This window comes from Aedes albopictus, chromosome 2 (genome assembly GCF_035046485.1).
Source record: "Aedes albopictus strain Foshan chromosome 2, AalbF5, whole genome shotgun sequence".
Classification (NCBI taxonomy): Eukaryota; Metazoa; Arthropoda; class Insecta; order Diptera; family Culicidae; genus Aedes; species Aedes albopictus.
Genome location: NC_085137.1, coordinates 162,347,665 through 162,370,904, shown reverse-complemented (window position 1 = coordinate 162,370,904; position 23,240 = coordinate 162,347,665). Strand labels below are relative to the sequence as shown.

At 37.7% G+C, this 23,240-nt stretch overlaps 1 non-coding gene across 1 annotated transcript in view; it reads right to left on the bottom strand.

The window, feature by feature from the left end:
* Positions 1–1,082: 1,082 nt before the first annotated feature.
* The window catches only part of LOC109407210 (uncharacterized), a 71,166-nt gene continuing 49,008 nt past the window's right edge, over positions 1,083–23,240 (bottom strand). Inside the window, exons 3-6 of the transcript XR_003893744.2 lie at positions 13,448–13,583; positions 1,970–2,103; positions 1,664–1,786; positions 1,083–1,323 (exon numbers count right to left, since the gene is read on the bottom strand). This is a non-coding gene — a transcript (uncharacterized LOC109407210). The remainder of the gene's footprint in view (positions 1,324–1,663; positions 1,787–1,969; positions 2,104–13,447; positions 13,584–23,240) is intronic.

The window sequence follows — 23,240 nt, the reverse complement described above, 5'->3', positions numbered from 1 at the left end:
TAAATTTGTATTTTTATTACGTGAATTCAACGTTTGTAGTATTTAAAAAGGAAGTTCCTTACGCTACATTATTATATGAGAAATAAATAAAATAAATAAATAAATTTCTTCATTCATGTACCAGAAAATCTGAATAAATTGAAGTTACAGGCATATCTTCATTAATACAATAAATATAGGGTGAAATAGGCTAAAATGGGTCACTTATAACATAATAACATCATATTCTTCAATTTATATACGAAAAAGGCATGTAGAGTTATGGAAGTATACCCATTGAAAACGGCTGATTTAGAGTAAAATGGGGCAAAATGAACCACTTCCCGAGGTCTGCACAGGATGAAACCATCACCATTCGATTTATCGGCCCATTTTCCATGGAAAATGCATCAGTTTGAGTTTAAAACCAGCGGCTTCTAAATAAGTCCGATTACGGGCCCCTTTCTGCCCACTGTGCAACGATGGACGCGTCGATTGACAAAGCTGTCTAAAAGTTTCGGGTAAACTATCTAGTTCATCTGTCCTTTTTACTTTATCATTTTTTTTAGGCTTATGCGCCAACAGGCATAACGGAGCCGAAATTCGTTCAATTTGTGTGCTTTGTGGACATGGGCATTATTGCTAGAAAATTTAAAACGATGGCAGAGCTGCAAGATTCAGATTAAGGGTGAATGCTCCGAAAAAATACAAAGAATATGCCGGTCAGTAGGCAGAACCAAGCACGACAAGTTTCGATGTCGATCGGGAAAACTTCTTGAGCCAACAACTTTTTAATAAGGAATACACTATTCTGTGCATTATTTTCATATCTGTATGACGAGAGTAATCCTTGGGAGGAAAAATGACATAAATTGTCGTTAGCCCTTTAATAGCATTCAAGAAAGGTAGTTCGATTGGAAAATTCTCTTCCACCCACGGGCGCTCTGACCAACCAGTAGTGCTAAAATATATTACGATGCATCGAAACGACAAGAACGATGAGCAAAGCATATAATCATCATCACCGCCATGCGCCATCGTCATCGCCATCCATTCCCAATTCTCGACCAACATAATGATCCCTTAATTACCTTGCAGCTGAGTCATGTAGGCATCGCTGTTTTGATTGTCGAAATCGCCGCCCCCGCCGCCGCTGTCGAGGTGGTGATAGGAAGACGCCGGAAATTGTTCGTACAGCGAGTGGATGTGGTGGTTGTTCACGTTGAGGCCCACCGGTGATGCGGACGCCGACGCTGACGCTGCCAGCATGTTGGGCCGTTCGTCTTCCAGGGTCCGCTCGGTGCGCTGCTCGTACACGTTGTAAATTCGGGCCACACATGTGAACTGGTCCGGTCCCACAGAGGGGCGGCAGTATCCGGATGGGCGTGTGATGGGAATGTGAAGGATTGTGGCACGATTGTGACGGTGGAATGTCATATGTTAATCAAGAGGGAGAACAGAATTCATTAGTACAATTGTTGCTGGAACATGGGAAATGTATAAATCGTAAATGTATAAATTGGCAGAGATATTGTTTTATTGAGTGACTTCAAATTTTTGCTCCGGAGTGCTTATATCTTATATCATATTTCCTGATTTTTCATCGAACATCCAATAAAGTATTTAAGCATTTCACTTAACGGTCAACTGCGCATTAAATACTGTTCATTTCGCCTCAGCTTACCTTCAGCTTGCTGCGGCCCACATAGTAATTGGTGACTTGGAAGAACAATCCCAGGATGGACGTTTCCAGACCATTGTCCGGATCCCGAACGATGGAGTACAGGACCGTCTGCTTCGGGCTGACCTGTGGAGTATGATGTATTCAAGAATATAAAGCCTACATTATAGATCCACACAAATATTGTACAGCTTTGGGCTGTCGTTCGCTGGATTCGATTCGCTTGCTAGCGCAGATGTAATGATGATTAAAATGAAATAACAGCCAGGGTTGGTGGGATGTACAACACGGGAGACTCACGTACTATACCTCATTGCCATTGACGAGCCACGTCAGATTGGCCGCAGGTTTCGAATAGTAAGATGTACAGTTTCCCATTAGCAGGTCTCCTATCCGGTAGTACGGCTTCAGTCCCGAGATGAGCGGTTTGCTCATGGGAATATCTGGAATGGCAAGGCGGTAATGACTATGTAGTAGCAACCACACGGCGATTGCATCGATGATGTGATGGTGGGACAAACGACATGCGGTGGATTTAGGGTGGTTTGTATATTGATGCATATTTATTGCTGCACGGATACAGTGCAGATGCCAAGAAATGACCTCAGGCTATTTCCGCAATGTTCGTTACATGTTATTATTCTAATCGATGATTATTTTCGATAATGTGGGACTTCACTTGAATGGTTTCGGTAGGCGCTTGAATTAGTTTTTCAGGTGTTTGCAGGCTAGACTGGCCCAAATACAAAAATGTCGAAAAATTCCACGGGGCACACTCTAGAATCGTGCCTTTGCATGAGAAGAACAATCTGTGAAAGATTCAGCTCAATCGGTTGGAAACTGAGCTGGTGCAAATAAGTTGAAGGTTTGCAGTTGAAAATTAGCGCATCATAGGCATCATTGTTCTTCATTTCCATTGCTCAATTTCCTTTCAGTAAAAAGGCCTCAATACTCAATATTCAATGGGAATACTCCCAATAGATGGGGTCGGAGAGCCCGCTCTCACTTCACGAAATGTTAACAACAGGAGGAGGCAGATTTGCACATCTTTTGCATTTATTATTTATCATCAAACACAAAAAAAGATCTGACTTTTTATCATATTCGTTATTTCAATCAGTTTTCTAAGACATGCTTTTATCAAAATCTGGGAAAAAATCATGAAGAGATTCATAGCCATTATGCTGAAATCATATTTTTTAGTTTTTTTCAGGCTTTCCCTGCAACGTAAAAACTATTCGAGATTAATCCACCTAGCATTTCTTGTAGGCTATGTGTCCCTGTATCTTAAGAATACTTTATTTAGAAAAGCAAGAATTTTATAAAAGACATCGTCCAATAGGGTTCTGAAATGAAAAATATTTTCTCGGTTTTGTTGTTTAACGCGAAGAAGCATGCTATTTTGATCTCACCAGTATTTTTTCTGAATTTAAACAGTTGACAGAATACTTAAGAAACTCAAAAATAAAATAATGGTAAACAGCTGTTGTTTGGCATTCGAGGTCAATCTTTATCGCTTTAGTTTTGTCGAGATTTTGTTCTTTTACACAGATTTATCGCGTACATTGATTTTGTCCGTTTTCGTAATTCTGACGAAGCACCCAACGCTGGTTCTGCAACACTACTGGTAGTCTCTATTATCGTCTAAGCCTATTTTCTTGCTAGCCGATCATTAGGATTTTAAAATCTGTGATTTGATGCGTCGCATACATGGGTTTGGTTCACTTTTACATCCGGCGGGACACCTGACACTGGTTCCAGAGCACTTCTGATTGTCCAAATATGATCTGAGACTATTTTCTTATCCTTCATTAGGTTATCAAAAACTGCTTCTTGATGGGTGGCATGTATGAGTTTGGTTTACTCACAGACAAACAGACATACTACTCAAACCTAAATCATCGCACGATTTAACGGTCATTTTGAAAATAACGTGTGGTTCGAACTGTGCTCACATGTGTCATGGTGGCGCTGCTGTGCCTACATCACCTCTTAATTTTGGAGAGAAATGAACGCGACGCCGATCAATGTTTACATAAAATGACTCAATCATGAACATTCATTCATGTTTTATGAATGTATGACGCCACGGGGGAGTCGTCACCTGCAAAATGGTTACATCGAGCCGAGGGAAACAACACCTGCAAATAAATGCTTCGGATTGAACATTACAGAGGGTGCTAGTGAGAGGCCAAATGATGTTTTTAAAGCAATTTTCTTCTAAGTAATATGTCTGTTTGTCTGTGGTTTACTTTCATATTTGACCACTTCCTGTGGGACACCCGGAATGGGGCCGGAACACAACGTTCGAGGCCATGCTGTCGTTAAATCGCGTTTTTTTTGCGAAATAACGTCCAAAAGTTTGGATGCGTTATAACATCCTATGTGCTTTCTTTCCTTGGATTTTGTGGCATATCTGCATGTTCGGACGTTATGCCATAAAAAACGCGTCATAAAATCATGGGACATTATGGCATCGGACGTTATGATACTGCGCCACTCGGAATACTTCCGGTGGTAGTCTTCGAAGTGTTCTGAGACTATTCTCTTGCTAACCGTTCTTCAGGTATAGGACAGATGCCCCGAACGCCCAGCGTCCTATGAATATAGCAGTCCCTTTGATGTGAATATCTTCAGAATTATGCAACATTTAAGAATACTTTTTTCAGAGACGATGTTATCCACATCCATACCTTGTTCATAGTGGATAACATAATTTGTGACTGGTTCACTAGGTGGCGAAAACGATGCTGCAAAGTTTACATATTGTCACGATCAAGCACATTTCCAATACGAGAGAAATTTATTTTCCTGAATCTTAACAATTGTTGATCGTTATAGTTCATGTCAAGCAATTCCATTCAAATTTGGCATATACATTCCTTTGGTTGTAGAGGTGATTATAGGGGTATTGGAATCCAAGATGACGTTTTAGGTACCAAAATGACTGCCAAAACCCTAGAATGTATGCTATTTTACTGCAACGCGCTTTCGGATACTGTACAATATGGGTCTCCATCGATAGGGTTTGATGAGTAGAACTTAAAAATAAATATCCGCCGCCATTTTGAAAACCAAGATGGTGGACTATAATCAAAGATGGCAGCCACGAAATGGTGGTGTGAGCTATGATACTATGCAATATGGATATCTAGCGATCGGGCTTGATGAGTACAGTCATAGCACAATCATGGGTCACCCACAATTATGGGTCATTTCCATTTGAATAGCATGGAGAACTGACTGACTAATAATTGTGACAGAGTGACCCATAATTGTGCAATGACTGTAAAGTAAAAAAAAAAACAATTTAAATTACATAAAAAGAAAATCGGGTTAAGTACGGTTCCTTTGAATTCCACTAAGAATTTGCATCCTTTGACAGATACGTATTTCGACCTCAAAATTCTCTAATAGATCATTGATTACAGTTGTAGATCAGATGCCCTTATCTCCAGGGAGTTCTCGGATACTCGCATACAACCATAGAACCCACCACTTGATAGAACATAGCTGCCTGGGGCTGTGTGAGTATAAACTTCATTCTTAATGCATTGCTCTTAGATATAACTAGTAGCCCTCGTAGATACGATGACCTACACTTAAGAGAGTTCCTGGAGACCCTTAAAGGTTCTGCAAACTCAAAACTTGATAGATCATGCTTACCTGAGATTGTGTGAGTATAAACCTTAGTCGTTAATCTCTTAGATACAACTAAATACGTTACCGATGACCTATACTCAAGAGTCAAGGAAGTTCTTGGAGATCCTCAAACTGACAACGAACTCACTACCTGACAGCACATAGTTGCATGAGGCTATGCAAGCATCAATTTCATTCATAATACTCCAATAGACCACTGATTACGCTAGTAGATCAGATGGCCTACTCTAGGGAATTCTCGGATATGCTACACAATCATAGAACCCACCTGGGGCTGTGTGAGTATAAACCACATTCATCATGCTCTTAGATACAACTACTAGCCCTCGTAGATTCGATGACCTATACTCAAGGGAGTTCTTGAAGAACCTTAAAGAATCATTGATATGACCGATGACCTATCCAGCTTTTTACGCTATGCTGAGGGGTGATTCAATTTTGACAATTCTTGCCGACAGCCCTTGCAGCATCAGAGCACATCAGAGTAGCCAAAAAAAAATTCAGTTCAATTCTATCAAAACGTCAAAAATTTTCACCATTGTTGTTGGGTTGCGTTTTTCTGCAGGACTTAATTCTTTTCTCTAACTTTCTTTTAATTTTATGCCGTTTTTCTTTTTTAACCTGGGTTGGAACTGGATTGGCGCAAAATGTGTAAACAAACAACGTCAAACAAACTTTAGTACAAGCGAAACCGAAGTCGGGTTGGGGTTGAAACTGTGATCTGATCCAGTTCCAACCCAGGTTGGAACTGGATAATAAAGAAAAACGGCATTAGGTTCATAATTGCCGTCACCATTTGTGGTACCGAAATTGATGGAATTGAAGGGCAAAACTATGAGCTGACATTAATGGGCTATCAACCAAAAAGACAAATCCAACTTGCTCTGCAATTAAAAAAATATCTAAACTTGTATCGTTTTCCCTGCCAGTTTACCTATCCAGTCGAAATTCTAGGTCGATGTTTCAAATGAATGCATGAAAGTATAAATCCATTATTATGTGGTGAAATCCTACAAAAATGGAATGACTTTTCTCTAGCTCTAGCTTGCTGGAAAAGGCTGGAAGGTAGGGTTAAGTTATTGAAAATAAACCATACCTATTGTTCAAGGTCACAAAAAGTGGTCACTCTGTCTTCTATACCATATAACCACTTCAGCCACGCAACGCATTTGAAAAAAGGTTTCCAAAGAAATTGTGTATATCATTACATTGAGCATATTCAACGTTTCCTTATAATCCTTTTCTTCGCTGATCCAGAATGTAATTGGTCAATGCAATTAATCTATTATGGAATCCTTTTTCTATGAATCAAAACATAGAAAAAAATTCGGACGAGTTTCGTGCTTCAGGTTTTTTAGTAATCAAAATATTTTTTTATACTCCCTACTTCTAGCCCTACGTTGCAGATAATATTTATGGTTCATATGTAGCATGCACTGCCGAGTGAATGGATGGATGTTCCGGTCATTTTAACAAAATCATTTATCCCATTAATGTCAGCTCCTAGGTCAGCTCATGGTTTTGCCCTTCGATTCCATTAATTTCGGTACCACAAATGGTGACGGCAATTATGAACCTAAAATTAAAAGAAAGTTAGAGAAAAGAATTAAGTCCTGCAGAAAAACACAAGCCAACAGCAATGGTGAAAATTTTTGACGTTTTGATAGAATTGAACTGAAAATTTTTTGGCTACTCTGATGTGCTCTGATGCTGCAAGGGCTGTCGGCAAGAATTGTCAAAGTTGAATCACCCCTCAGCATAGCGTAAAAAGCTGGATATGCATGAAAGTTCTTGGAGATCCTCAAACTGACAACGAACTCACCACTTAACAACACATAGCAACATGAGGCTGTGTGAGCATAAAACTCCAGGGAGTTCTCGGATACCCTTAAACTTTTAACCCTTAAACACTCCGTAAACGTCCCTTAACTCTTAATTCTGCTTTTTTCCGTAAACCAACTTTATCTGATTTCTTGAGTACTCCAACTGGCTCTGAACACAATCAAATTCCATTTGGGTAACGTTACCTAAATGGAGGGACCTAAATAGATTTTATCTAAATGTATCCTACCTAAATGGAGGTTTCAGTGTACCCTAGCAGTTTCTTCTGGTGTTCCTCCAGGAATTAAATCTGGGAATCCACAAAAAGTTTCTTCTTGGATTCGTCAAGTTCCTGAGGATTTCCTTTTAAGACAATTTCTCCAGCAGTTCCTTTTGGTGCTCCGAAAGTTTCATCTGTGATTCCTTAAGGAGTTCTTTCTGAGATTCCTCAAGGAATTTCTTAGAGTCTTTCTTGGATGCCTCCAGAAGCTCCTTCGAGGATTTTCTCAGGAGTTCCTTTACGAATACCTCCTTGAGTTTATTCTGGGATTCCTCCAAGATTTCCCAAGATTGATCAGAAGTTGCTTCTGGGATTTATCCAAGAGTTATTTCAAAGATTCCTATTTCTGGGAATTTTAAACGTGATTTCTTCCGCCAAATTTTGTTTAGGAGCAAAATATATTCAATTATTCCGACAATGATTTTTCATAAGGGCCTAACTTACTTGATCGATTTCTCTTCGTCGACTATCTCTTTCGCTAATAACTTGATCAAAACAAACAAAATCATTATTCGTTTTGTTTCTATAGCAACATGTAGTCGTCTTCTTCGCATACTCGAAAATGTCAGTTAGGCCCAAATGAAAAATCAGTGTCGATTTTAGCTTTTCCACGTTTTCATGGGATCGGGATCCTGGTTTCAAATTTTTATCTTAAAATTCAGGAAATTTGGCGTAACGTATAAAAAATCAGATACCATTGTTCCTTAGTTTTTGAGAAATTTCCCACGCAAAAAAAGCAATACAAGGCATAGTTGAATGACGAATTACAATATCAGGCAATTTTAGAGCAGCTAGTTTTAAATTATGTGGCCCTCTTTATTCAAAAAAATCATATCTCATAAACTAAAAACATACATCTCTAATTTTTTGTATGTTACGCCAAATCTCCTGAATTTTCTGATAAAAAATTAAATAAATAAATGCATATTTTTTTTAAACTATTAGGCTGAAACAAATTTATATTTGACTTTTTGTTCCCCCCCCCCCTAAAATTTTTCTGGATGGATTTTACATTTTGAGAGGGCAGTTGAAAAATATTTATCAAATTTCCTGTTCTTGCTAAAAATTCTTAAACAAATCAGATGAGTTTTTAATATTTTTCAAAATAAATGCTTTATTATTTTTATCCTCCCCCCTCGACCAGTACAAAAGTGGTGGGACAAAAAGTGAGATAAATATTTGCTTTCAAACAAAATAAAGAAGTTTATAATCAGTCAACTGGTTAAAAAGTTATGATTTATTGAAAATTTTTAGTTTAGGGCCACCCTATCTAAAAATTGGTCACCTCAATGACGAAATAAAAAAAATCGAGTCTAATTATTTTCGATGAACTGTAAATCCACCAAGTTTTACGAATAGAATTCAAACGCCATTTTTGAAAACCAAGATTTCGGACCATAATCCAAGATGGCGGCCGGAATGTTTAAGCTATGATATCATGCAATTTGGGTATCTATCAATCGGGCTCGATGAGTAGAAGCCAAAAAGCGATATTTGATGCTATTTTAAAATCCAAGATGGTAGGCCATAATCCAAGATGGTGGCCACGGAATGGTAGTATGAGCTATGATGAAGGCTGGAGGCTAGAGGGTTAGGGAAAATGTTAGGATGGAGAATAGTGTAGAGTGTATGGTGAAGGATTAGAGTAGACGGTACGGCCAAGGGCGTAGCCAGCTTTTCGGGTAGAGGGGGCTGGTGTGTGGGCAAGCACCCTTGGCAAATTTGTAGCTTCTAGCTTGAATAACTAAACTCAATACGATTAAATAATAACATTATATCCTAAAAGCATTATTTAACCCTTCAGCAGTCACGCTGTTGTATATTATACAACACGTTAAAAAAGCTCGTCTGATCTACATAAATCAACGTGGTGCTAGTAGCGGTGACCAATTCCTGGAAGATTAAGGATTTTTAATTCATTTGTGCATGATTTTGCTCTGATTTTTTTTTGATGATGACATTCATAAGAAATTATAGAAAAACATTCATAAGAAATTATATAACTTTTGAGGAATAACCTAGAATTTCCTGGTGCCTGTATAAGTCCTTTAAAAATTATCTTCCAATACTATTCTCTGGAGTATTTAGTTCTTCCAGAAATTCTTGAAATAATTAAAAAAAAACATCAGGTAATCCTGGAGAAGTTCTTGGGTACATCCCTGAAAAGATGATTGAAGGATTAATGAAATTTCCGAAAGAACTCCTGAATGAATTTTTGAAGACAACGTGAGAGGAATTTCTGTAGAAATCATTTGAGGAATTCCTGGAGCAATCCCTGGAAGATTTCCCTAAATCACTAAAGAAACACCTGGATGAATCCCTGGAGCAATTCCTACAGGAATGCCTGGTGGAAGCCCTGTAGAATCCCTGATGGAATTCCTGGAGCAATCCCTGGAAGAATTTCTGAAAGTCTACCAGGAGGAATTCCTGTATAAATTATGGGAGGAATACCTAGAGAAATATCTCAAGAGATCTCATGAGGAAATTCTAGAAGAAATCGATGAATTTCTGGAGGATTCCTTGGAGAATATTCTGGAGAAATTCCTGGAGGATTTCTGAGAGGAATCTCTAGAAAAATTTCTGAAGAAATCTCTTGAGGAAATCTTTGAGAAATCCCTGAAGGAATTGCTGGAGAAATCCCTGAAGCAATTCTTGGGAAAGTCTTTAAAGAGAATCCTGGAGAATCTTCTGAACAAATTCCTGGCGTAATTCCTGAAAGAATTCTTGGTTGAGACCCAGCACGAATTCTCCAGAAGAATTCTGGGAGGCATTGCTGGAGAAATATCTGAAAAAAAAAATCCCTAGGGAAATTCCAGGAAAAATTCCTCCAAGAACCCTTGAAGGAATTTCTGGAGGATTCCCTGGAAGAATCGCTGGGAATATCCCTGGAGAAATTCGTGGAAAAAGTCCTGGAAGAATCTCTGAAGCAATTCCTGGACGAATCTCTGGAGGAATGTCTGGAGGAATCCCTGAAAAATTCCTGATAGTATTTCTGGAGAATTTCCTGGAAATATCGCTGAAGAAATTCATAGAGGATTTCCTGAAGAATTTCGTGAAGGAATTCCTGACATACTTTCTGGAGGATGTCCAGGAGCAATTTCTGGAGGAATTCCTAAAAAAATACTGTGGTATTTTCTGAAGGAATTCCTGTAAAAGTTTCTGGAGAAATCCCTAGATAAAATCCTAAAGAAATGCCTGGAGGAATTACTAGAGGTATTCCTGTGAAAATTGCTGTAGGAACCTCTAGAGGAATTCTTGAAAGAATTACTGAATGAACTTCTCTTTTTCTCAAAAAATCTTTTGAGAAATTTCTGAAGGAATTTGTAGTGGAATTCCTGAAGGAATTCCTGGAGAAATCCTCGAAAGAATTCCTGAAGGATTCTGTTGCGATATCGCCAATAAAACTGAAATTTTGCTAGCTGCTACTGCACAGCTTCAAAGCTGCAATTATATTTACGAATCAAATAAAGGGTCAGTTTTTTACATTTGTGGTACTTACATTTCAGTGTAATTACTATATTCTACTTCGAATAGAACAGTTTTAGGCTGTGCCTTTGCGATATCTTTTGTCGATAACTGTGAATTTAGGTTTCATTTGAATTAAGATAGAACGTTGAATGAAATAAATGCTTACCTACCAAATAACATTATGATAGTATACGAATTCAATTTATAAAGAAAGAACTTCAAATAAAGTATTTATAATCAATAATCTAGGGAAACTTCAATTTCAACGTAATCGGATTCTCATACTTTTCTTTTGATGCAGGTACTTCAAATTTGCGGATCATCATCGGTTGACGTATTTTCCTGACAATCCTGTCCTGTAGGATAGAGGGAGTGCCCGGTCGCACTATTTACCATTGTCGACCCAATGGTTCCCGCAACAGATTCCTTGAAGAAATTCGTTTAGAAACTCCTGGATCAAATCCTGGAGGAATACCTGGAGGAATTCCTGGAGATATTCCTGTGAGAATTGCTGGAGGAAGCTATGATGAAATTCCTGGAGGAATTCTTGAAATATTTACTAGATAGAGTTCTAGAGAAATCTCTATAGAAATTCTGGAAGATTTCCATTAATTATCTATTTCTGAAAAAAATCCCTTGAAATCCTGAAGGAATTTGTAGCGGAATTTCTGGATGAATTCCTGGAGAAATCTTTGAAGGAATTTCTGAAGGAGTGCCTGGGGGAATACTTGAAGAAATTTTTTCGTGAATTTCGACTGGAATTTGATTTATGATTTCGAACTGGCTTTCTCAGTCTAGGGAAATTTAAAACGACTGGTTTTGTATTGCCCGACGTTTCGGCCTTGTGTATTTGGCCTTTTTCAAGGGACAGTTTTACCCTTGAAAAGGCCAAATACACAAGGCCGAAACGTCGGGCAATACAAAACCAGTCGTTTTGAATTTCCCTAGACTGAGAAAGCCAGTTCGAAATCTTGAAGAAATTTGTGAAGAATGCCCTGGAAGAATCTCTAGAGGAATACCTGGATGAATTCCTGAAAAATTGCTGAATGTATTCCTGGAGAATTTCCTTGAAGAATTCCTTAGAGGAACTTCTGGAGGAATCCCTGGGGAAATCCCTGGAGAAATTCGAGGAGAAATCCCTGGAGGAAACCTTGAAGCAATTCATGAAGGAATCTCAGGTAAAATTCCTGAAGAAATGCCTGAAGGAGTCCCTGAAAATTTCCTGAAAGTATTACTGGAAAATTTCCTGCAAGGATGCATAAATTATGAAAAAATCCCCTGCAGATTTTCTGGAATAAATCCTGGAGAAATTGCTGAAATAATTTGTGAATGATGTCCAGGAGCAATTCCTGGATAAATTTCTAGAGAAATTGCTGGAGGAATTCCTGAAGATATTTTTACTTCTTACTGGAGAATTTCTTGGAGGAGTTCCTTTGGGAATTACTGGAGGAATCATTGGAGGAATGCTTGCAACAATTACTGGATGAATTTCTGGGGGAATCTCTAGAGAAACTCTGTGAGAAACTTCTGAAATATCCCCTGAGAAATTCCTGGAGGAATTTCTAGAGAAATTTCTGGTGGAATTCCTGGAGAAATCCTCAAACGAATTTCTGAAGGAATCCCTGGGGGAATCCTTGGAGAAATTCGTGGAGAAATCCCTGGAAAAATCCCTGAACAAGTATTTTGAAAATTTTTTGGCGGAATTCCTAGAGGAATCCCTGCAGAAGTTCCTGGAGGAAAATCTGGAAGAATTCTTGGAGTAATCCTGGAAAAAAAATTCTAGAAGGTATTCCTAGAGATAATCGTGGAAGAAATTTTGAAGAGTTTCTTGGAGAAATTCTTAGATGAGACGCTGACATGATTTATGATGGATTTTTTTGATTAATTCCCGTGAAATTCCTGGAGAAATTCCAGAAGAAATTCCTGGAGGAATTCCTGGACGAGACCCTGGAGAAATTCCTGGAGGAATGCCTGCATGAATTTCTGGAGGTATCCCAGGAAGAACTCCTGAAGCAATCCCAGGAGAATCTCCTGGAGGAATCCCTGCAAGAATCCAAGGAGGAGTCCCTGGAAGAATGCCTGAAAAATTTCCTGAAAGAATGCCTAGGAGAATATCACGCTAAAATTGGGAATTTTCGACCCCCCCCTCTCCCCTTCGTATGGGTTTTTCCTATACTTAATACATTGCTTGTCACACTTTCACAACCCACACCCCACCTAGGACCGTGACGTACTTAATGAATGGCCCCTAAAGTTGGTCATCTATATCTTCTACTTTGTGTCAAAAAGTTCAAAATGTATGGCAAACATCCATTGTACATTTTGGCAATCGTCCGGTCTGAAATTAGTTGTATGTCAAGCGTTCGTATGGCAAACGTATTTATGGCTAATGGGGTGTTATTGATTTTTGGCGCCTTGTTTATATAGTGTGAACTGTCTTAGTCTCTTAGTCCCTTATTGCGTTTCGATCAACAATAGTTGGTCAAATCAAGTCACTACAAAGGTAGTCAGGAAAACTAGCTAGCAAGTATAAATGAAGGTAACGGAATACTCACTCACAACTTCCATCTCGCTGGAGACAATCATTGTGTGGAAGGAGGGCGCATCTGCGGACACTTCGCAAGTGTAACGACCGGACATCGTTGGCTCCACTGCGGTCAGCGTCAAATAACTTCCGTTGGACTGCGAACGCTACACCGGAGAGAGGTGAAAGAGAAAAATGAACCAGAGGTTAGTGAATGGGTGGGTGCTTCGTCGTTTGTCTGTGTGACGGCCAATTGTGGGTAGATGATACGAATTTTGAAAATGAAATATTGTTTGGATGCAATAAACAAATAAGGACAAGGAGTCATTAGTAGTCATATGCCCCAAGTTCTTACCCAAAAAAAAAAACATGCTGGGAAAACGAGGTCCGAAGCTACACCCAACATCTTCAATCTCACACGTTTTCTCCTGTGATTACATCGATTTCGCTGTAAATCTATAATTTACTCATTTACAGGATCGGTGCCCAGTGAGTCTCGATAGATGTTATCGCGGTAACACCTGCATTCAGGATGCTAGGCTACCATGCGCCTCCATGGGTTTGAAGCGTAATTTTGGTTTATGGAGAGCACTTGGTATTTTGTAAACCATAGCAAATAACAAACATTTTTTTAAAATCTGTTCATATAATATGAGTTTCCTATTACGCGATGTCAATTAACGCCCCTGAAAGGAGAGATTCCTGTGCCATTTATGTATCACAGCAACAGCATTATCATCATCGTTTTGGAGGTCAGTCTGGTTGGTTGGCTGCTGCGGTGATCCGACTAGTGTATACCGGGGTGAAACAGAATCATGATTCTCTTCCCACTCCCCAAATGACTTTCGATGCTTTCGCTTGTTTATCTTGTCCTGGTTCTCTCTCTACCTCCGTGCCTCAACCAACACACAATATGTTTGGAATAAAAACGAATGGAAGCCAGCAGAGCGGCAGAAAGCTGAAAGATGTCGTCGTCGTCGTCGTTGTTGGCGTTGTCATCGCTGGCCGGTGAGCCTGTCGGCGATGGACAGCAGCTGTATACGTAGACCAGAAGTAGACGACTCCGAACGGTGTACTCAGGGAGCAAGTGTTTACCGCGAGTACACCTACAGAAAAAAATCTGTCGTTCGTATAGAACCACCATGCACCATGAGTAGTCCAGGTCCTGGACTCCAGCAGGACAGTCTGAGTTGGTTAGCGTCGAAGCTAGAGATTTGGTTTGGTGCCAACAGCCAGCGCAGCGCAGCGGTAGATGGTTGTTATATCGAACGAATGGCTCTGGGAATTGCGGCGAGAAGGTGACGAAAGAGAACTAGATCGTCGACGACGGTGCGGTGACGTGGGACAAGATAAAATAGTGCCGGGTGGATGCTTCCGAACTGGTGAGTACGGTATGCCACTGTGGCAATATTCACGCAGTGAAAGGATCCAGCTGGGGTTGGCAAAATATTTGAAGGAAATGTGTTTTCCAAGTGTGAGCTCCTACGGTGAAACTGCACGCAAACATTTAGGACAGTTTACGTTCGCATCGATATGGGATGATAGTTGTATATGGGGCAGGGAATATGCATAAATCAATCGCGTTAGCGGTGTGCTAATGTGAGGATTTTTGAGGCGATTAATGGTAAGTTTCCAGTTCCCAAGTAGAGCGCTCAAGTAAAATTCCTCCTTTTTCCGTAAGTAGTTTTGACATTTGTTTAACCGACAGCATTTTTACGAAACGATGCTGTAAGAAGGATGTGAAGAATAGGGCACTGCATACGGCGGTTGCTAGATAAATTGTTCGTTGTTCGTGTGGCGTTTCGTGGCCTTGTTGTTTACGATTTGGACTTAGAGAAATTTCGCTCGTTTCCTCAGGAAGTGTGATTGAAATTTAAATTTAATTTTTGCGCGCGTATGGGGTGAGATTTCAACGGAATTCCAAGGGAAATGCTAATGAGAGACATTGCGCTGGGATTCTGAGGGAACTTTTAATGGTATTATAGCGAGAACTATGGTTGGATACTAATTATAATTTCTGCAATATTGGATTTCAGACTACGGTGGGAGGAATTCTGCTGTGACTCTGACGGTTACCTTGTGGAGTTTGAGATGAAATACGAGGTAGGACAAAGCTTCACGGGGAATTTAATGAAGATCCACGAAAGATGCTTTGTGATGAATCTTTTGGCATTCCGTACGAAGGTTTTTCTTCGGGGTTTCGCAGAAAGTCCTCTTGAAATTCTTCCAGATGTTCCACGGAAAAATCCATCAGAAGTTCGCACGGGATTCTCACAAAATGTATCTGAGATTTTCATTAGAAGTTCTACAAAAAATCCCTCCGTGAGTTCCTTCTAATTCAGGATTTATTTATTTGTTTTGTTTTTTATTTTGGGATCTTCTAGGAGTTCCTTCAGGGTTTTCTCCAGAGGTGTTTTTTAAGATTCTACCAGGAGTTTTTTCGAACTTTTCTACAATAATTTCATCCGGGATTTCTTAAGTATTTTTTATTCGGGGTTCACTCAGATATTTATTCGGAGATTCCTGCAGGAATTCCATTAGGGATCATTTCAAGAGTTCCTTCTAGGATTTCCACAGGAATTAATTCTTAGATTCGTCCTGGAGTTCTTTCAGTGATTCTTCCAGGAGTTCTTTCTAAGATACAACTTTTTGAGATTCCTCTAGGTTTTCTCTCGACGTTTCTTATGTGCATCCTCAAAGAATTCTTTTTGTAATTTTTCTATCTTCTTCCGGGATTGCTCCAGGAACTCCTTCTAGATTTCCTCTAGGAGTTAATTTATGGGTTCCTCTCATAGTTTCTTCTGGTATTTCTCAAGGATTTTCTTCTAAGATTACACCAGGGGTGGCATCAGCGACCTCTCCAGAAATTTTACCCGGGGTATCTTCCGGGAATTTTTCAAAAGTTCTTTCCGGAATTTCTTCAGAACTTCCAGACTCCTGGAAAAAAGTCAAGGTTCTTCCAGGAGTTCCTTCTAAGATTTGTCCAATAACTCATCCAGGATATCCTTCCGGGATTCCTCCAAGAACTTCTACTGGGATTCCTTGCAGATTACATATTCTGGAATTCATTCTGGAAGTTTCTTAAACTTTGCTCATGGAAATACTCCAGAAGTTTTTTTTATTCTTTATGGAAGTACTTCAAGACTTGCTCTTGAGTTCCTTATAAAATTCCTCCAACAGCTTCTTAAGGAATATCTCCAGCAGTTTTGTAGGGAATATCTACACGAGCGATTTCAGAGATTCTTTCAATAGTTTCTTCCCAGATAAAAATCTGAAGACATTCCAAAAGGTTTTGGAGAAATCATAAAAAATTTGTGAAGGAATACCTGAAAGAACTTCTAGAATAATTTCATAGGAATCTTCTGGAGGAATCTCGGAAGGAATTTCTAGAGAATTCCATGAAGGAATCTCTGAAGGAATCCCGTATGGAGTTACAGGAGTAATCCTAGAGAGAACTCCTGGAAGTTCTGAACAAATCCTAAACAAATTGCTGGAAGAATCTCTAAGGGAACTCCCTTTGGTATCCCAGAAAGAACTCCTGGAGCAATCCTGAATTAATTTCTAGAGAGATATAGGAAGGAATTTCTGTAGGAATCCCAAGCAGAAATTCTGAGGGAATCTCAGAGCAATTCTCGTAGGGATCTCGGAATGAATTCCTGGAATTCAGAAAGATTTCCTAATAAAATGGTAAATGACTACTTTTTACCAGGAATAGTGTATTACGTAAAGCTAATACCATACAAATTTCATCAAAATCAGTTGAATATTGGTGGAAATATCGTTGAAACAAGAAATTTGCCATTTGAGAAGTATGAGCAAACGAACGTTTTTAAAAATATCACTTCTTCACCGTTATAGCTCTAGAACCAAAAATACTGAACCGATTTCAATCAAAACTGTTCTGTATGTGAAGTATACATGTAGAAATATTGTGTAAAAATTTCATTCAATTTGATCTAGCTGTAATAAAGTTTTAGTCGCATATGTGGCACAAAGTCACAATAAGCAAAACTTTTTTTTGTGTATCATGACATTCAAATAGTTATAACTTGAAAAGTTTTCACACTAAGATCAGCTCGGTATTTTTTCAATGTTTTTACTGAGTTCTCAACAGCAGATTTAACTCGGTACGCTCGGTTGTTTCTTTTGCAGATATTCTGTAAATGAGTTACCGAGCTCAGCTAACAAACTGTCAAAAGTTGCTGATGCACGGTAAATATCGTTACTGGTGAACGGTAAATACGATTACCGAGTGTACCGAGATAAATCTGCTGTTGAAAACTCAGTAAAAAGATGAAAAAAATACTGAACTCAGTGAAAAAATTACTGAGCTGGAACATCTGAATCTTAGTGTGTTCAAGCAATTTGGCTAAGAACAGTTTTTATAATGGTTTTACAGTTTCAAATGTAAATAAAAATCGGAACAGTCATGACAGTTGTACAAACAAAATAGTACACACGGAATAAAATGATTCAAAAGTACCTAAAATATGCCTTGAAGCGATTTGAGTTTTGAATACTAGAAAAACGTATTGAACCGATTTTGAGATTTTTTTATCAGTTTTATTGATACTCTGTTAAGAACTTCGAGTCAAATTTTCAGACGTCTTGACGAGTTACATCAAAATTATAACCTACACAATTTTTAAAACGGGTGAAAAAAAAAATGCTAAAATCTTATTTTATGATATTAACAATATCTGCGCCAATATCAAACTGAATTTGTTGCCATTGTTATGGTATTAGCTACACATTATATATTATTCCTGGTCAAAAAAATATTTGATTTTGTGAACGCAATCAAAAGCTATACATTATTTTCTGTGTCCAAATTTCACCGAATACAGTCTTTACTTCCCAGGTTCTAGTGCACCATAGAACATTCAACAAACGAAATGATATGATTATGATGCAACAGTTTTTAGAATCATTGTCTCCTTATCAGCTAAACTCAAATGCTATTTACTTTTTTTCAAAACTCGAACTCGGGTGTCTTTATAAATTTTTAAACTACGTAACGGCAAATTATTCAACCTCAAGAAATTCAATTTCGTGTTCAGATGCAGCCATGCTGAGGGACGACGGAGTACACATTTTAGAGCGACACGGCTAAATACACTGTGAACGCGCAGGCGCGAAAGAAGAAACACAAAGAAAGAGAAATGTCCCTTTTACTCACGGAATAATACATCGACATATTATTCCGTACGGAAAAACAACAACATGACTGACAGCATCGCATGACAGTGCCATCTGTTGGCAAATAGCTTTCTGGTTGCGAATTACTTATCAACTGCGAACGCTTAAGTAATTTTGATTGCAAAAGTTTTACGTGAGCATTACTTATCCTATCCTTTTACACAGTACTTATCAAGTGGAAACTAGCCATAATCGAGAAATGTGAAGAGAATAGGATAAGGACTAGGAAAGGACTAGGATTGGGTTTAGATTGGATTTGGATTGGATTTGGATTGGATTTGGATTGGATTTGGATTGGATTTGGATTGGATTTGGATTGAATTTGGATTGGATTTGGATTGGATTTGGATTGGATTTGGACTGGATTTGGATTGGATTTGGATTGGATTTGGATTGGATTTGGATTGGATTTGGATTGGATTTGGATTGGATTTGGATTGGATTTGGATTGGATTTGGATTGGATTTGGATTGGATTTGGATTGGATTTGGATTGGATTTGGATTGGATTTGGATTGGATTTGGATTGGATTTGGATTGGATTTGGATTGGATTGGATTTGGATTGGATTTGGATTGGATTTGGATTGGATTTGGATTGGATTTGGATTGGATTTGGATTGGATTTGGATTGGATTTGGATTGGATTTGGATTGGATTTGGATTGGATTTGGATTGGATTTGGATTGGATTTGGAATGGATTTGGATTGGATTTAGATTGGATTTGGATTGGATTTGGATTGGAATTGAAATTCGTGGAGGAATCATTGGAATACCAACGGAGTCGCTGGAGATGGTTCTGAAGGAATCTCTGGAGAAATTTCAGGAGGATTTCCAGGAGGTATTGCTAAATGAATTTCTGAAGTAATTTCTAAATGAATTCCTGAAGCAATTTTTGAGGAAATACTTAGATACCCAAAATACCCTTGGGAATTTTTGAGTGAATTTCTGTAGGACTCTGCTCTGGTGGAAAAAAGTCCTTCTAGAACCTTTAAAAGAAATCATGCACAAGTATTTAAAGGGATCCCTGGAGGAAAATTTGTAGACATGTCATCGAGAATTTCCAATAACAGAATAACTGGAGGATATTCTTTAGGAATCTCTGAAAAAAAAATCTATAGAAAACTTTGGAAGAAATTCTAAAGGAAGAATCCCTGAAGGGACTTCTGAAGCAATCCCCGAAGAAATTTTCAGAAGAGTACATAAAGAAATCTATGGAAGGCTTTCTGAAGCAATCCTTGGAGAAAATTTTCGGCAATCTCTGGAGGAATTTGTGAAGGAAACTCTGTAGTAGTTTCTGAAGAAATTCTTACAGGAATATTAGAAGAAACCCCTTGGTAAAGATTTCCTACAAGATTCTCTCGATATATTTCAGAAGAAACTTCCAAAGGAATCTCTCAAAGATTTTTAAGAATACCTTTCAAAAATTTTCGAAGGAGTCTTTGAAATAATGGATTTTTTGGGAATTTATCGATGAGAAGCGGGATCAAGGAGATTTAAGAGGTTTAACAAGGCCTTTAACTGGTTGTAAGTAAGGATTGAGAGATCGTCAGGGAAGTTTTGAGTTAAAGTGTGGTCATTTAACGGAAGGAGGTCAAGAGGGCCTAATAAGAAATGAAGGGAGGTTAAACGTCAGTTTCAGAACGAGATTCGACGGAGTTTTCAGGGGTTTAAGGAGTGTTTATAATTGTATAAAGGATGATCAGGTGTGGTCAAAAAAGGCTTAATGTAGTGTGGGTTTTTTGATAAATCTTTTAGAGGAGTGGAGGCATTTCTTAAAAAATATAAGGAAGATTTTCTGGAGGAATTTCTGGAGATATTTTTAGATAATAAAGCAATTTTGAAAAAAAAAACCAGAGGAATCTCTTTGAAGGAGACTCTGAAGAAATCTCTGAAGCAATTCAAGCATGATTTTTTTGAAGGAATCTGTTCAAGATTTTCTGTAAGGAATTGGAGAATTTTCTTTCTGAATAAATTATTGTTGTAATTTTTTAAGGAATTTCTGGAGGATTTCCTCAACTTTTTTTAATAACAAAAGAAGAGTTTCAAAAGGAAATTTTGAAGGTACTTCTTAAAAAACATATTGATGATTCAATAAAGAAATCTAAAGAAGAATTTTGGAAGGAATTGTAAGAGGAATTTATCAAGGAGTTTCTGAATTTGAAAACGAATCTCTGATTTTTTTGTGACAGAATTGCTGGAGGTATTTTTGTAGCAACCAGAGGAAAATTTTCTAAACGATTTTCTGAAGGAAGTTCTGGAGGCTTTTCTATAAGAATCCATGGAGGATAACCGAGGAATCATTTGAGAGATTTTCTAAAGAAATTCTTGGAGAAATCTCTGGTAAATCTCAAGGGAAATTTCTTAAGGAAACAGTGAAGGAATTTCTGATACAACCTATGAACGACTTCCTAAAAGTATCACTCGATAAATTTGTGAAGAAACTCCCAAAGGAATTTGTGGGGATTCCTTGGAGAAAATTTCCAAATGAATCACTAAAAGATTTTCTGAAGAAATTTCTGAAAAAAAAATCCTGGAATATTGTCTGAAAAAATCTATGGAGAAAATTCTTTAGAAATTCATGACAGATTTTCATATGGATTATTAATTTGTGGAGACATCGTTAGACTAATTTTCGATGAAATTCCGGGAAAACTTCCTGAAAACCTCTCTGGAGTAGTTGCAGAAGAAATCCCAGTAGTACTTTCTGCATGAACCCATGGGGGAACTTTTGAATAACTCTGTTGAAGGCTTTCCAGAGGAACCCTTTGAGGATTTTTTAAAGAATCCTAGGAGGACTGGATTCAAGGATTTTCTGAAAATAATCTGAAAAAATCCATAGAAGGATTTGTTGAGCATTCTATGTACGATTTTTTTTTTAAATTTGGTAAATTTCTGGATGAAATTGTCGTGTAATTTCTCAATTTATTTAGCAAATTACTGGAAAAATCGCCATTGAATTCATGGGTTAATATTTAGAGAAACCCTTGAAGAAATTTATGGTGAAATTTATGAACATAGTTTGAACGTTTTTCTGTAAAATAATCTCGGGAGAGTTTCTGAAGTAATCTCTGAAAAATATTATACAGTATCCTTGAATTTCTGGAAGAATCTCTGGGTGGATGAAAAAAAGCCCTGAAAATAATTCCAATGAATATTTGGAAGATTTTTTTTTTAAGAATCCGTAAAGAATCACCTGGGAAATTTCCGGAAGAATTCATTAGGAAATTTCCAAAATCCAGAATCCCTGGATAAATGTCTTTGAATTTTTCTGAAGATCAAGGAGATTTAAACGGTCTAATGTGTGCTTTAGAAAGGCTGTGAGTGATGATTAAAAATCATTGGAAAAAATCTCAATAAATTATTAAAGAAACATCTAAAATATTCTCTGGATGAATTTCTCAAATTTTCTGGAATTTTCTGAAAGAAACCTGCGAGGAATTTCTAGGGGATGAAGAAATGTTGGACAGAATTCAGGCATTCTTAAACAAGCATTAGATTAATTTCTGGAAGAATCTCTAGAGGAATTTCCGAAGTAATCTTTGAAAGGATTTATATATTTTTTCGCCGAAAACAATCGATGAACCACCAACACATAAAAGAATCATTGGAAGAATATAACATGGAATGTTCGGAGTACAAATTCTGGGAAATCGCAGGAGCAATTTTTGAAATGTTTTCCAAAAGAATCCCCGGAAGATTTCTGAAAAAAAATTAGGGAGTCCATAGAAGATTTGCTAGGTAGTGCCTTTGATAAATTTGTGATTTTCAGAATTCTTTGAAAGAAAGGAATTGAAAGGATTTCTCAAAGAATCACTGGAAGAATTTAAGACGAAAACATTGGAGTAGAATTTCTTGATTTCTGATTACATGGATACTAGATGAATTTCTGAAAGGTTTTCCAAAAATATCCCCGGAGAAAGTCCCGAAAAAATCTATGGAGATTTTTTTTAGAAAATCCATAGAATGTTTGCTAGTTGAATAAGTTTGTGGAGGAATCTCTTAAGGATTTTTAAAGGAATAGTTGAACAAATTTCTAAAGCAATCCATGCATGATTTTTTTTAAAGAATTCCTGAAGAAATTTTTGAAAGAATCCATCCAGAATTTTCTGAAAGAAATCTCTGGGGGATTTCACAAAAGGAATCCCTAGAACACTCTGTGAAAGAATCACTGGATTTTTTTAAGAACCCATGGAAATTTTCCTAAAAGAGAGGGAGGGAGTTCTCCAGGTAAATTTCAAAGGAATCCTAGGATGACTTTCTCTAGTAATCCTGGAAAATATAATTCCGAATGACTACTTGGAAGACTTAATAAAAAACCGTGAATTCTTGGAGGAATTTATGGACTAATCGTTGAAAGGAAAAGGACTGTTGAAATTGCTAAAAAAATATCTAGAAGAATTTCTGTATGAATTCTCAAACGAATTTCTGAACGCAAAAATAAATAAATAAAAAAAAAGGAAAACTCTGTAGAAACTCATTTCATTCATGTTAGTTTCTTAATAAATTTATTTGATTAATTTGTGGAAGAAACTTTAGTTGAATTTCTGAAGAAATCTCCGATGAAAATGTTTATAGAAATTCATGATGCGTTCTAATGAATCTTTAGAAGATTTGTTGAAATCT